Below are 13,520 nucleotides of genomic sequence, written 5' to 3' on the forward strand. Positions count from 1 at the left end.
GAATAGTATGTAACACAGTAATTACTTCTCTTTACACAATAGATTTACATGTAATCTGTTTCACAATTTTAAAATTGCATCAAAATAACTCCTTGCCTTTAAAGTAACCGCTCATGAAGCCAGGTGTAATGTTGCCTTCATCTCTTTAGCCTCCAAGAGCTCATCCTCCAAACTTTACTTCACAAAAGAGACGTTCGACCAAGGTAAAAAAAGAGAGAAATATTCGACGAGAAAAAACATGAGTATTAGAAACACAGTCCATGAAATAAAACACGGCTCATCATGCCTACTCAAGCCCCTGCTGAGTTTTCATGTTTTATGCTTGTTTGATGGACAGTGGTGGTCTTCACTGCAAAGATTTGTAATATGAAATGTGATCCATATGTCTAGACGCTGCATATAAATGAACACATTTTCAAGACGACTGATATGTAATAACACGCATCCTACTGATTCAGCTGGAATTGATTTTATTTGGTTCAGGAGTCGTATGCAAATCGGTGGACACCTGTAGTCTAATGAAATGCTTTTGTGATGTTCTACATGATAAAAAAAAGTTTTAGAAACGGAAGAAAAAAAGAAAAAAAGAATACAATTGCAGGATTATATTAAATGTATTGGATCAGCCAAGGTTTATCTAGTATGTGATGTTACCTTCTTTATTTTGTCACGAGCCCTAGTGTTTTAAGGAACACGAGCGGTAATTGAATTTGGATGCTCGAACATTTGCAATCCATTGCAGATTAATGTGAAGGATGAACATGAGTGCTTTTAAAATGTTCTTTTTTCCACTCTTAATAATTTTTGCCTTAAAGCTATAATTCCCATACATTGAATATATAAAACTTACTATTTTTCTTATCTATCATATCAAATACAGCCAAGTAGACAAAACACACCTAACCCTGACAACTACTCCGAGTGGCATAAGTTGGCAGAGATGCACTGTTCAACCTCTTCAGTTAATGAACCATGAAAGGTCACATTCTGCACCCTGAGGACTCACGTCGCACATTGTGCAATCACTGCTGAGTTCAGCTCGCAGCATTTCCTGTTAAATGTTGCTGATATATGAAGGATGCTGCGTTGGACATAAATATCCGGATGGAAAATAAACTGACATGCACTGAGAAGTGCTTACACCAGGGGTCTAAAAGTATGTACTCTTTTTGTGAAGGAACAGTACATAATTTGGAATGTGTATGAAAAAATGAATGCAGGTACCAGGACATGTTAAAATATTAATCTATATAATATAACTCTTCACCAATATGCTCTATTTCTTATGTTGTAGTGTCTCTATTCACCTGTGTCTGTGTCGCTATCTGTCTGTCTGCTGTTCTCTCTTAATCCCTATACCTGTCATATAGACCTTCTATTTGTTGTAGTGTCTATCTGTAGTGTATCCATCTGTCCCTCTGCCCCTCTATGTCATAATATCTTTCTGTCTATTAGTTTTGACCTTGAATTTGAAACAGCAAACAGTTTTCACTCTTGGCGGCAATGAAAACCTGCATCAACAGTGGCTTTTAAAGCTGTGGATAAGACCCTTGTGTTATATACTGCATTTTCTGTCCATCTGTTTCCTGTTCTGCTTGTCTGTTTATTTTTTTGTAGTGTCTATCTGTCTGTCTTTCTCCCTGTCTGTATGTCATAGGGTCTGTCTCTTAATCCCTCAATTTAATGTTATGTCTTTTTGACTGCATTTGTTTTGTTGTAGAATTTACCTATCCAGACAGATACCTGTCAGACTGTGTAAACCTTAGTTATTCCACCTCTCTGTCTTTCTGTCTCCTTTTTTGTCTGTTTGTATCTGTTGGATGTAGTGTCTATCTATTCATCGGTATGTATCTCTCTCTCTCTCTCTCTCTCTCTCTCTCTCTCTCTCTCTCTCTCTCTCTCTCTCTCTCTCTACCCATTTGTTTCTTTGTTGTAGTGTTTGTCTACCCATCCATCTTTCTTTCTCTCTCTGCCTGTATGTCACTGTGTCTATATTTTTAACCTGTTCATTTGCTTCTTGTCTGTCTGTCTGTCTGTCTGTCTGTCTGTCTGTCTGTCTGTCTGTCTGTCCCTTTTCCATTTTGTCTGTTTGTTTACTGTAGTGCCTGTCTATTCAACTGTCTCTCATTGTATCTGTCTTCCTGCCTGCCTGTTTGTTGTTTGTCTATTTATCTCTCAGTCTGTCTTATTCCCTTTTTGTAGTGTTTATTTGTTCATCTGTATGTTTCCCTGTCTGTCTGTCTGTCTGTCTGTCTGTCTGTCTGTCTGTCTGCCTGCCTGTCTGTCTGTCTGTTTGTCTATTGTTGTTTATCTTCTTCTTCTTCTTCTTCTTCTTCTTCTTCTTCTTCCATTAGATATGTATCTTATCTTATCTTATCTTGTTATTATTACATTAGATGTTAGATATGTTTTAAATATACTACAACATCTTTCACCATATTTTTTCCATCCCTTAATATTTTCACTCTCAAACCACCGATAAGAAAAAATTCAGAAAGCCTACTCATGTAATTACAAGTATTACAGAGATGTGTGTGAATGTTTTGGCTGTGTTTATTCATGCTATTGCTCTCATCTTTCATCTTCTGGGTGTTATGTAGAATTCTGTTGAACCACAGCTTTACACTCATGTCTTTCAGGTGACGAAGCATTAATACCATTGAAGCAACCATATATAAAACTGCATCTTAAAAATCCTTTTTCTCTGCTTTCTCTCCAGCTGCATGACTATTAACTCACAGTGATGTTACAACTGTCATCTTTCGGTTTCTTCAAGAAAAAAAATCCATCACTGGCTTTCCGGGCATTTTATTATTAGACTGAACTATGGTATGAAATGGTAGCGTTCATTTCAAAGGTAAATGCTGCTGAACTGGATGAAGAAAAGCTATCTGTAATGTAAACCTTAGAGTTCTTTGCCCTGTTGTGCCTATAGAGTGCAGATAGGAGTAAAATACAACAAAAAAATATGATTGAATTTTCATGGGTAAATTCTGCCTTCAAATTTATATATATATATTATATTATAGTCATAGAGTTTTGACAACATATGTTTAAATAAACTATACTGAACACAGTGGGAGGTGGTAGTTCAGGTTTCTGATAGGAAGGGTTTAAACCCATTTAAGCTGCCACTCTTAGGGACCTTTATGGGACTGGTAGGCCTTGAATTGCCTGCTATAGATCTCTTACCTCAACCCTACTGAACACCTTTGGGATGAATTGTAACACTAAATGCACCCCGGGCCTCATTCTACATTAATACCTGACTTTACTACCATGCTTGTGGCTGAATAAACACAAATCTTCACAATCACACTCCAAAATCTAGTGGAACATCTTCCGAGAAAAATGGAAATGATTACAACAGCAAATGGGGACTAAATGTGGAATAGGATGTTATATATATATATATGTATATATATATATATATATATATATATATATATATATATATATATATATATATATATATATATATATATATGTAGTGCCATATAAAGTGCCAAATTACCCATAATTCTCAGCATACATGAGTTTTATTACGGTGTATTTAGTACATTTTACAAAAGTAGGTTAGGTTAGGATGATGCTTTGATGAAATATCGATATATCATTTTATTAGGCATTATAGCACAGTGTTGTACCAGTAATCCAATTTGCAAGTTTATGATAACGTGCTCATTCGAAAACATTACACATGTAGTTTCTATAGTAACAGCTAATTCATTAGGATTTGTATGTCCACATCATTTTAAGCAAATAAACACACTTAACATGTAATTCCCATCAATTTTCTATCACTTATTTTATGGCAGGGAAGTTTAGAGTCTTGAGACATATTGGACATTGCATATCATTGCATGACACAATCAAACACTTTCTGTGGATCAGCCTATAATGCATGTCTTTGGACTGACGAGGAAACCAGCATACCCCAAGGAAACCCCCTTAAAGTCAGTGGTGTAGATTTGAATTTGATTTGACTGTGCTGAATATGAGGCTGAAACTGTCCTGAATTAAGAGGTTTTGCCACAACTTCTAAATAAAGAGATTTAATCAAATACTAAAAATGTGTTTTTTTACCTTGTTGTTTATAAGTGATTATTCTACACAGAGTAGAATAACATACCAAGGAGCCTTGAGCTTATTCCAGGGAACTGAGGGTGCATGGTGGAGCACACACTGGATGGGGTGTCAATCAATTTGGAAATGCCAACCAGCCTACATTGCATGTATTTTGCAGTGGGAGGAGGAAGATTTGCAAAAGCAGGTGGAGAACATGCTAAATCCATACACACAAAGAGGAAGATTCAAACCTAGAACCCCAAAAGTGCAAGGTGAATATATTAACCCCTAAGACACTAAGGACACAGAATATGAAATAAGTCTTTAGTGTCAGAGCTTTGTAACAGCCAGTATGTTTCTCAGACCTTTCTATTTTTTTTGGAAAGAAGCAGGCTACAAGTAGGATTTAAAAAAAACTGAAAAGGCAATTATATATAGATGCTATAAAACTGTCTGTCTGTCATGGTAAGCTGTTATAACAAACGTGATTGCAGGAAACTAACTTGCTTTATGACGGGCTTCTCCCGTTAGGGGTCGGCACAGCGGATCTTCTGCATGTTTGATTTGGCACGTGTTTTTACACTGGAACGCACTAACGCAACCCTCCCCATTTATCCGGGCTTGGGACCGGCACTAAGAGTGCACTGGCTTGTGCAACCCTAATGGCTGAGGTTGGTTCCCAGACCGGGGATCGAACCCGGGCCGCAGCGGTGAGAGCGCTGCATCCTAACCACTAGACCACCATTGAACCTTGTGAGGTGAATAACACTGATTAAATCTTCATCATGGCACCTGTTAGTGAGCAGGATATATTGGGCAGCAAGTAAACATTTTGTCCTCAAAGTTGATGTGTTAGAAGCATGAAAAATGGGAAAGTGTGAGGATTCTAAGTGAGTGTCACAGGGTCAAATTGTGACGTCTAGACGACTGGGTCAGAGCATCTCCAAAACTGCAGCTCTTGTGGGATGCTCCCGGTCTGCAGTGGTCAGTATCTATCAAAAGTGGTCCAAGGAATGAACAGTGGTGAACCTGTGACAGGGTCATAGGCTCATAAAATCACATAGGGAGTGAACGTTGGCCCGTGTGGTCCGATCCAACACTGGTAATGCTCGACGGGTCAGGATTGTTTTTGCAGCAAAAGTGGGACCAACACAATATTAGGTCATAATGTTATGCCTGACATGGTAAATGGTTTAAAAAAAACTAGTGCATTTTTCTTTAATAAATAAAAAAAAAAATGATACATTGTTGAATTGCATAAAACATAATGATATTGAAAGATAGTTCTTGAGATGGTCACTCAGCTTCACAGCCTGTATTGATTATTTTTCTGTAACTGCATGCCATTCAATTTTTTTTTTCCTTCTCATTACAGTTTATAAAAGCACTATTAGCAAACCACAAAGAATGATAAGCACTGTTATAATAACTTACAGTCTTACATTACCAACATTTCCTTTGGTTTATCTTAGCAATATATTCCCCCTCCACCCTGCTGATTTCTCCTCTGTCTTGCTGCCTCTCCCTCTCATCCTTTCTCACTATTTTTCTTCAATAGGTTACAGCTCTATTCCTCTCCTGCTTTTCCACTTATTGTACTTATTTTTAATTTTCCGTTTCTTTCTATACATCTCTTCCCACCTCACATTTAAATCTTCCTCCATTTTTAACCTCACTTAATTATTTCTCGTTTTTATTTTTCTCTTTTGCTATTTTCTCTCTTTTTCTCTCATTTCTCTATCTCTGCTTTCATAATACTTGCTTCTTTTTCCCATTAATGCTTATTCTCTTTCTCAAACTTCCTTCCTCCATTATTCACTTTCTTCTTTGGTCTCTCCATCTCGCATGTCTTAATACTTCAACAGACTTTTTGTTCTTTGTGTATAGAGAAATATAAAAAAGGAGGAATATAAAAGGAGGAAAATTGTTGTTGTTGTTTTTGAGAACAAGAGCAAATCTTAAGGTTTTGAAGTTCTTATATACTCGCTTATTTCTCTTCTAAACTCTTGGGGGGAAAATGCAATGCGTCTTTAGTGTTTCCTGCTCAGGAGCCCATAAAGATTCCATAAAGAACTTTATAAAAGAACAGAAGCATGTAATGACTTGAAGAACTTTAGCTATCTAGTCAACTTTCCTTTCTTTACTTCTCTTTTCTTTAATTCTCCTTATTTCTCCTTTCTGTTTTATGCTCTCTCTCTCTCTCTCTCTCTCTCTCTCTCTCTCTCTCTGTCTCTGTCTCTGTCTCTCTCTCTCTCACTATTTTTTTCTCTTTTTCTATCTCGTTTTCCTGTCTTTCCCATCTATTTCCATTCTTTCTTTTTCCTCGAACACTCATTTTCTCTCCCACACTCCCTTCTTCTCAGTCCTCTATTTTCATACACTCTTGCCCTCTGTAATTTTCTTTTTTGCCTCACACTCTCTTTTTCACTTCCTAAAATCCTTCTTTCTCCTTTCTTCACCAAATTTGTTATTTTCTTCCTTTTTATCCTCCTGTTTTCCTTGAAGAGCCCAAGATCCCTTAAATATCCTTCTCTTTGCCTCATCTTTTCTTTTCTCCCTTCTCCTCTGTTCTCACCTTATCTATTTCTGTTGACCATCACCTACAAGTCAATTTCTTATTTTTCCTTTATTTCCTTGTCTCTTTTTTTCTAACTCTATTCTTCTATTTAGGTTCTGTCTCTTTTTAGGCTCCTCTAATGTTTTTCTGTCTGGAGCCCTCCTATGTTCTTTGTAGAACCCGTGTAGGAAACTAAGACCATAACCTATAATAACTCCCTTTTTCTCTTAGTGCGCTTCCCCCTCTCTCTCTCTCTCTCTCTCTCTCTCTCTCTTTTAGTATGAGTATGTGTGTGTGAGAGTGTGTGTGTGAGTGTGTGTTCACTCTCTCAGTGACTCCTGTGCCACTCGGATCACAGTCGCGCACTCCACTATCTGGATTACTGCAGCCCTGAGCCGCTTCTATCTCTCTCTTCATCTTCTTCTTCCTCTGCTCTAGATGATCCCTCTTTCCTCCCGGGTTCAGTCGGTAAGTGTCCCGAGTGTCCCTCTGTTTTATGTGCGTCTTTATCTTTCCCTCTCTCTCGCTGTCTCTCTCTCTCTCTCTCTCTCTCTCTCTCTCTCTCTCTCTCTTTCTATCTCTCTTGCTCGTTCTCTCTATACCTGCGGCGGCTTTTCCGACGGCGCCTTCAACTGCCTCCAAAGTCTCTCCGTTCTGCTGATAGATAGAGAGAATATATAGATAGATAGAGAGATGTTGCATAGTGAATTATTGAGCAAGGGAAATGATCTCTCTGTTTTCCTTTTTTGCGCAAAGTTGCTTTATTTCCCCCCCCCTTTAAAACAATGAAATGACTTTTGGAAGCCGATGGAGCGCACAGGATGGGAATAACCGGCAGATTTGCAATCATATGCATGCAAACTTTAATACACAGCAAAACAAACTAGACATATTAAACTCTATTCTTAACTTTCTATACCCTCTATGTAGTGCAAAATTATATTTTAATAGTCATTTCCAATCCGGAGACTTTGCGCACGCGCATTCCTTGGCGCATTTGTGTTTTGTCTCATGAAAGTTTTTTTTTTTTTTTTTTGCTTTATTATTATTATTATTATTATTATTATTATTATTATTATTATTATTATTATTATCATTATTATTATTATTATTTCTTCCGACTGGATATACCACATGCATAATTAACTCCAAACCAGATTTTCCCCTCATCAGAGAGATGGTTGGGTGAGCACATGGACCACATGGTGGCGCTGCTGCAGATTTTATCTCCTGTCTGAAGCACGTTTTTACGTATTGATTGATTGATTGATTTTTCAATTTTGCATCTCTAATCTACGTCATACCACCTTACAGTGCATGCTCATCGAGTTGCTTTCTAACTTAGGCTGCTTCTCATCCCCTGGTTGTGCACAAGGACGCAGGGAGTGAGTTGTTCAAGAAGTGCACTATTTACATGAAAATCTATTGATATTGAGATGATCTTGCTGAGAGTTTGTGCTGATTTGATGATGCATTCGAAATTTAATGCATTTGGGATTTGTTTGTTCATTTCTTCGCTGGATATGATCCCTCATCCTGTTTGCTGTTTTTTTTTTTTTTTTTTTTTTTTTTAGATAGATTTGGGAAACACTCTAGGATTAGAAACTAATTTTTTTTCTATCGAATTATACATCAGCGTAGAGTAATGCCTTACAAGATGAGTTTTACATGATTACTGCAATCCAAATATTTATCTTAGTTCAGCTAATCAGTAAGTTTGTGTTTTCCTTCCTTGAAAAAAAAAAACATATACAGGAGCAAAAAAGCAGCGTAAAAGTAAAAGGCTATGGGTGGTACAAAATAAAGAAAATAGATTCATTCGTTTATTCATTCATTCATTAATTTCTCTTCAGTATGAGCTTTAATCTAAGTCAGAGTCAATGTGGATCCAGAGGCTATTCCAGCGCACACACAAACACATTCACACACTTATTTATAATTTAACAGAAGCAATCCCTCTGCACTCCTGGGCAAAAACAAATGGGCTCAGCCCAAAAGGGCAAATATTAAGCTTTTAATGATCTTAACAATAAATCATCGGTCAGGAAATGAGCAGAAATTAAACATAACGCACCCCTGAGACCCCTATAGCACCATTTGCTCCTTTACATTTGCTGTAAGAACCTGAAAAGCTAGAAACACTAAAATTCACTCAAACAGTCTTCTTATACACAAATGTAAAATAATTATTAAAATGTTTATTGTAAAATTAAAGCACAAATATGCCCAAAAAAAGCACAAACACATTGTGTTTTTTTTTCCTGAAAATGGTTAACCACTACTGGATTTTCTACCACACCTGATGCAGTCCACAGAGGTATCAAAAGTACACCCATCCTTCACTTAATTAGAAGTACAGATAATCATGTTTGAAAACACTCTGGTGAAAGTAGTATAACTATCCTTTTTTACTGAAGATTTTCTTTTAGCTTCTCCCGTTAGGGGTCGCCACAGCGGATCCTCCGCATGTTTGATTTGGGACATGTTTTTACGCTGGATGCCCTTCCTAATGCAACCCTCCCCATTTATCCGGGCTTGGGACCGGCACTAAGAGTGGCTGGGGATGGTTCCCTGACCGGGGATCGAACCCAGGCCACAGCGGTGAGAGCGTTGCATCCTAACCACTAGACCACCAGGGACCCTATCCTTTTTTTTACTGAAATTAAAGTACAAAAATATAAGCTCTTAAGTAGCCATTAGTACTCCCAGTTTTAGTGTCACACTGGTAACTGGTTCTCACATCATATTATTATAAGAACTGTCAATCGATTTAAATATTAAATCACGATTAATTGTACGATTGTCATGAGTTAACTCACGATTAATCGCAACTTAATCGCACATTTTAAGAAATTCGCGTTGCATTAATCGCACGTTAATGAAAATTAGTCAATTTGCATTTTGACAGCCCTAATCATTATATTAATAGAATAGACTCCCTCTGTCTCATCCACATTAGCCCCAGACTCCTTTTTGCCTTCTGCCTTGCTCGTTGTTAGCTTTGTAAACTAGCCTACGTCTGTGGTGTGTGATAACCAGGAAATTATACACCAGTGGTAGATTGAAAAAATCACAAAAAGACAGGAAATAGGTTGATGGCTGAAAATGGTGCGTGATGAGTAAAAAAGTACTCATCAGTAAAACTATATTAAAAACTAAAGGAACGAGCATGTTTTGAAAATGTAAAAAGTAAAAAGTACAGATATTTGTGTAAAAATGTGATGAGAGAAAGTAAAAAGTTGTCTAAAACATAAATAATGAAGTAAAATGCTGATACCTGAAAAATCTACATAAGTACAGTAACGACGTATTTGTACTTTGTTACTTCCGAACTCTGGCAGCCCATCGTGACTGATAAAGACAAAGAGAGATCTACAGTATTTGTTCCATTCTTGCTCATTTCCTGACTGAAGATTTGTTTCTAAGATCATCAAAAGCTTTATATTTAGCCATTTCTGGCCTGAGTAATTGTCTTTTTTCTGTGCAAATGTGGAAGCAAAGTGAAGAGTCTGAAAGAAACTCAAAGTGAATGTGAGAGGAACATGCACGGACGCTCCACAGTATCCCAAGCTCAGGATGAAACCACACGTCATAGACCAGTTACGTAGCAACAGCACGAAATATCTCGTAAAAATAGAATGTATTCACACTAAAATATATTGCACACTTTTTTACATTAAAAACCGGATTATTTAAACCTTAATAAAAAAAATTGGGGTTTTAAATAATTGTAGCTGCTCAATTTCAAGCTCTAACTAACAGACACTTGTGTTTTCTTATGTTTTTATTCTTGATCTATTTTACAATTATATTGAAACAGAGCATCACTAGTTTGCATAAGCTAGCGCACCAAGCCTTATGCTGTGTTGTAGCTCAACAACACAACACTTTTGATTAAAACAGGTCCAATTTGATCCTATTTCCCTGATCAGTATCTCTTTTTTGACACAATGCAGCACCACACTACAATAATCCTGAAGTCATGTGCCACATATTCAGCATGCTTTATAAAAAATGTGTGTATTGCTATGCTTGGTGAAATTATTACTCCTATTATTTTCCAGTAGTGTCATAGCTATGATTTGCGTGCTGAGTTCAGTCACGGTTAACACGACATGCTTTGGCAGGTCATTAAGTGTAATAGCATCAGAGAAACCCGCGTCGTCTCACAAGCGCACACATATACGGACTTAGTGGGGGAAAAAAAACAAATGAGTCTCACAGGGTGTTGGACAAAATGAGAAGTGCCTTTAAATAAGCAATAAACAGAGTTGGTTATGACTGTGAAGGCATCATATCCTTATGAATATTAATATCCAGCTTTCAATAACACTGTCTGAGAAGCTTTGTAGAGGTAGGCGTTTGGCAAAAAGCATGATGTATGATGTGTATCATGGAGTTGGGGGTTTGGGAAGTGCTAGAAAAATCCTTGGAGTGTCCGTTATACCTATTGTAACATTTACATCGAAATGGATTATTATATATTCAAACTAATTATGAGTGGAATAGTAATTAGTTTAGCGCAATAAGCAACACGGGTGCCTCAAAGTTCCACCATTGATCTTGACTTTTGTGTGTCGTCCGTTTGGGTTTCCTCCGGGTTCCCAGGTTTTCTCCTACCTCCCAAAACATTACTCAGACTCAGTAAGGTGTGTGTGTGTGTGTGTCCATATCCAAAGTCTTTGTCTATGTTCTCAACTTCAGAGCAAGTGTCCCTCCAGCTCCCCATCGATCCTGACCTGGATATAATGACTACTAAAGATAAATGAATAAAAATGTTGACATTTACAGTAACATCTGGTACAAAATCTGCTCCTTTTGACTAACATGTAGCCAGCTGCTTGTTACTATGAGTCACAGCGGAGTCACAATATTGATATAATGCTGTTATATTGCTGTGGTCTTATACCCGTACTCATAAAGCTTTAGAAGCGTGAGGGTTTATGAGCATTCCTGGTTAGTAAAAATAATGTACGAAAGCTTATTATAAGGTTTAACAATCCCCCATAAAGTACAAACTGACATCAGGATGTACACTATATGAACAAATGTTTTCGGACACCTGACCATAAGAATCTTTATTGATTAATAATTAATTAATTTTTTATTAACCTCCAATTTACTTTGAAATCTAGATTTTGGAGTGTTGTTAAGGAGATTTATGGTCATTCAGCTTCAAGGGTGATAGTAAAGTCATGTAGGGTAAGGTGGTCTGGGGTGCACTTAAATTCCTCCCATTGGTGTTTAATAGGTTTGAGGTCAGAGCTCTATAGCAGGCCAATCAACATCTTCCTCCACAAACCATGCAAAACATGTCTTCATGGTCCTCGCTTTGTGCACTGGGCAATATTTATGATGGAACAGGTTTGGGTGTTGTAGTTCAAGGGACAATTTTATGTTACAGCATCCAAAGACATCCTATAGAAATCTATGCCTTCAACTATGTGGTAACAGTTTGGGGAAGAACCACGTATGAAAAATTCTGAAAATGTCAGGTACTTTTGTTCATATAGTATATATCATTGTTTCTTTAGCACCTGAAGAGTTATCTTTTTACATAAAACTAACTTTAACATTAATGTTAAGCATGGAAATAAAAACTGTTTTAAAAATATTTACCCCAAATCATAATTTTTTATGTTATGTAATCGCATAGTAAAATGTAAAGGTGGATTTGCTCCAGACAATTACTGGAAGTGATTTTGTCTATTAAATAGATTATAAATTATTTTAAATAAAGTTAGTACTGTGTATAAAATAACAGATTTTATTTGGATAGGTATATAAAATAAGGGTCTCCTCATTGTGCCTGTTTTGTTCTTTATTTAAAACTGAGATTATGCTGCATTATATCATTAAATAAAGCTCTAGTGGAAATCCTAAGAAGATAGTAAGATAGTTTCGAACATCAAATGTGTCCTCATCAGCCTTCTATTTATTTCTATTTATTTTAAATACAGTATTATAATGTTTTCCTTGCTGACTAATTAAAAGCTCCTGTTATTTTCAAGTGTCTTAATTACTGGATTTGTTATGTCCTTTTTTTTTTTGCTTTTTTTTTTTTTTTTTTTTTTTTTTAGAATTGGCAAAAAGTGAGCAGGAATGAGTGATTTACAGGTGCACTGATCCTTCCTTCCCCTGTAGGCATGGAAGTAATTCGAGTAAGGAGATTATTGAAAGCAATTATATTGACAGATTTATGTTGCTTTTCAAGAGTTTATAAAATGCTCACCTGGCAACAACCTGAAGCAAAGTTTCAATGATTTTAGTACAGGCTACATAGAAAGAGTTTTTTCCCAGATTTGTGCAATCTTTACTTTTGCGCTGTTAAGGTGCAAGTTTTTTTCTTTTTTTTTTTTTTTAAAAGCTGCTTGCATTCCCAATTCTAACTTTAACTTCAAATTCTCAATAGAGCACATGTATAATTACTTCTGCTGAGACTGCGCCTGGAAAGTGACCCTTATCCAGATGGTTCTGTTATTTTGGGTCCTTGCAGAAGCACAGTTATTGAAGTTACGAAAGGCAGAAAAAAAATGAAAAGAAAAAATTAAAATTTGTTGGAAATCCAATGTTTTTTTCTTTCACAATATGTGCATAAAAAAAGAGATCTGTGGTTTACAGAAGTGTGAAGACTTTCTAGTCACAGTCATTCCAACCTTGAATTGCAAACCTAAAGTGGAATGAATTATTTTTATTAAAAAACAAATAGGTTTATACAGTACAGTATGTATTTTGCTGTTGTACTGTACTTACTACAAAATGTTCTTTGACTACGTATAATATGGACTATGAAAGAGTTATTTTTTAGTTCCGAGTCTGATTTGTGTCTTGTTGAGTAATTATTGATTGTTCTTCATGAATCAAGCTAAACACTCTTGTGACGATACTTTTATAC

At 36.5% G+C, this 13,520-nt stretch overlaps 1 protein-coding gene across 3 annotated transcripts in view; it reads left to right on the forward strand.

Annotated features, from left to right (window-relative positions):
* The first annotated feature begins 6,895 nt into the window (after positions 1-6,895).
* The window catches only part of sema5a (sema domain, seven thrombospondin repeats (type 1 and type 1-like), transmembrane domain (TM) and short cytoplasmic domain, (semaphorin) 5A), a 227,343-nt gene continuing 220,718 nt past the window's right edge, over positions 6,896-13,520 (forward strand). Inside the window, exon 1 of one of the 3 annotated variants that reach the window (XR_006923712.1) lies at positions 6,896-7,093. The gene's annotated coding sequence lies outside the window, so the exon portion shown is untranslated. The remainder of the gene's footprint in view (positions 7,094-13,520) is intronic. The other 2 variants (XM_046834116.1, XM_046834115.1) reach the window with 2 other exon arrangements.

The sequence above is a fragment of the Silurus meridionalis genome, chromosome 21 (genome assembly GCF_014805685.1).
Source record: "Silurus meridionalis isolate SWU-2019-XX chromosome 21, ASM1480568v1, whole genome shotgun sequence".
NCBI classification, from domain to species: domain Eukaryota; kingdom Metazoa; phylum Chordata; class Actinopteri; order Siluriformes; family Siluridae; genus Silurus; species Silurus meridionalis.